A 2,500-nucleotide genomic window follows, 5' to 3' on the forward strand; every position below is an offset into this window, starting at 1 on the left:
TCTCAGTGTGTGTGTGTGTGTGTGTGTGTGTGTGTTAGAATATCTCAGTGTGTGTGTGTGTGTGTGTGTGTTGCTTTTACTGTAGTACGAAGACTCAAAACTGGTGGTCTAATTAGCGATTCTGTTGTCTTTGAAAGATACTCTTATAGATGCATCTAACAGCAAACCGCATTTAACACCTGCTTTTACAAGGCGGAATTATATAGGTGCAAAATAGACGTGCGCTTTCATGGGCAGTTTTAGTACATACAGGGGAATAGGCGCATTTAATGTTTCTCCTCCCGTCTTTTTACACAAACCTCCTACTATCATCTGACACTCCCATAAATCCATATGCATGAGACGGAAAAGCGCAATTTGCCATTCTTAGCTTCCGCGACAGGCAGTCTCTGCCTTCACCTCATTGCGATCTGTTTGTACATATCTCGCCATCTTTCTATGCGCACGTTGCAAAACAAATACGTCTGAAGTGGGAGCAAAAGCGTTAGTACATCTGCCCCACAGTGTGTGTTAGTGTTAATTTTGTCACTTATTTTTTAATTAAGTCTTAGTCTTGTGACGAAATTTCTTAGTCTTAGTCATATTTAGTCATTCAAATATAATTTTTGTCAGTCTAGTTTTAGTCGACTAAAATCTCATAATTTAAGTCTTGTTTTAGTCAAAAGAAAACTCAAGGTATATTAGTCAAGTTTTAGTCAAAACATTTTAGTCTTTTGACTTCTGAATACCTATTTCAGTCAAATAGTGTTTCAGCAGATTTCAATGTTTCCCCAAAATCTTATGTCCACAACAGTAGACCCAAAGTAGGAATGTTTTACTCCGCTACACTAGGTGGCGATATGCCCCCACATGCCTTTCAAGATGGGAGAAATTTGTTCATTTTAATTTGTTCAATTTGTATCTAGTCCTGACTACCTACTGTATCGGTATATGTGAATGGCTTTTGGTCATTGAGTTTAAGGTGTTTCCAGAATTTAATTGTTATTTTTCTAATTTTAATCAGGAGTGGATATTGGCCTAATTCAGCTCAGCATGAATTATTTGTAGTGTGTCGGTGGACTTTAAGAATGTTTTTGCAGAATTCCACATGCAGAATCTTGATTGGATGTTTCTCCCATTTGTCTAATTCTTGATTTGCCAGTGGACCCCACACCTCACTGCCGTAAAGGGCAATTAGCTCTATCACTGATTCAAATATCTTCAGCAAAATTTGACTTGGTGTTTCGAAATAAATTTGTCTTTTTATAGCATGTAAAGCTCTGCGTGCTTTGTCTCTTAGGTCATTTACAGCTGTGTTGAAGGTTCCTCTGTAATTGATTCTGAGGCCAAGGTAGGTATAGTCAAGGGTATGTGCAATATCATTTAATTTAAATGTGTGTGATTTTCCCTGGTACTTGGCCTTTTTGGAAAAATAATATCTTAGTTTTTCCATGTTAACGGCAAGTGCCCAAGTCTGGCTAAATGTTTGGGGGAGGTCTAATTGATCTTGAAGTCCTTTGTCTGTTGGTGACAGAAGGACAAGGTTGTCTGCGAAGAGCAGGAATTTGAGCAGTCATACAGAGTGAGTCCAGGTGTTGATGACTTTTCCAACATTGTTGCCAGCTCATTGATATAAAGGTTAAAAGTGTTGGGCTTAGAGGGCAGCCCTGTCTCACTCCGCATTCCCAAGAGATATATTTAGTTCTTTTGGACCCTATTTTAATCCTGAGAGATATATTTAGTTCTTTTGGACCCTATTTTAATCCTGAGAGATATATTTAGTTCTTTTGGACCCTATTTTAATCCTGAGAGATATGCTTAGTTCTTTTGGACCCTACAGTATTTTAATTCTGAGAGATATATTTAGTTCTTTTGGACCCTATTTTAATTCTGAGAGATATGCTTAGTTCTTTTGGACCCTACAGTATTTTAATCCTGAGAGATATGCTTAGTTCTTTTGGACCCTATCTTAATCCCACACAGCTCCAGAGCACATTGATTTGATCATTTCGAATGTTGAATCGGATACGCCGCTTTCCAATAATGTGTTAAATAAACCATCCCTCTCTTCTCTCTCTTCTCTCTCTCCCTCTCTCTTCTCTCTCTTCTCTCTCTCAGTCTGTCCTCTCTCTCTTCTCTCTCTCAGTCTGTCCTCTCTCTCTTCTCTCTCTTCTCTCTCTCAGTCTGTCCTCTCTCTCTTCTCTCTCTCAGTCTGTCCTCTCTCTCTTTTCTCTCTCTCCCTGTCCTCTCTCTCTCTTCTCTCTCTCAGTCTGTCCTCTCTCTCTCCTCTCTCTCTTCTCTCTCTCATTCTGTCCTCTCTCTCTTTTCTCTCTCTCTGTCCTCTCTCTCTTCTCTCTCTCATTCTGTCCTCTCTCTCTTTTCTCTCTCTCTGTCCTCTCTCTCTTCTCTCTCTCATTCTGTCCTCTCTCTCTTTTCTCTCTCTCTTCTCCCCCTATCTTCTCTCTCTCAGTCTGTCCTCTCTCTCTTTGTCTCCGCTCTCTCTTAGTCTCTACCACTCTAT

General features: G+C 39.7%; 1 protein-coding gene across 1 annotated transcript in view; it reads right to left on the reverse strand.

Moving 5' to 3' along the window:
* Positions 1-2,500, reverse strand: part of LOC134063758 (KH domain-containing RNA-binding protein QKI-like) — a 79,502-nt gene that overhangs the window by 13,023 nt on the left and 63,979 nt on the right. The window lies entirely within an intron of this gene.

This window comes from Sardina pilchardus, chromosome 18 (assembly GCF_963854185.1).
Source record: "Sardina pilchardus chromosome 18, fSarPil1.1, whole genome shotgun sequence".
NCBI classification, from domain to species: domain Eukaryota; kingdom Metazoa; phylum Chordata; class Actinopteri; order Clupeiformes; family Clupeidae; genus Sardina; species Sardina pilchardus.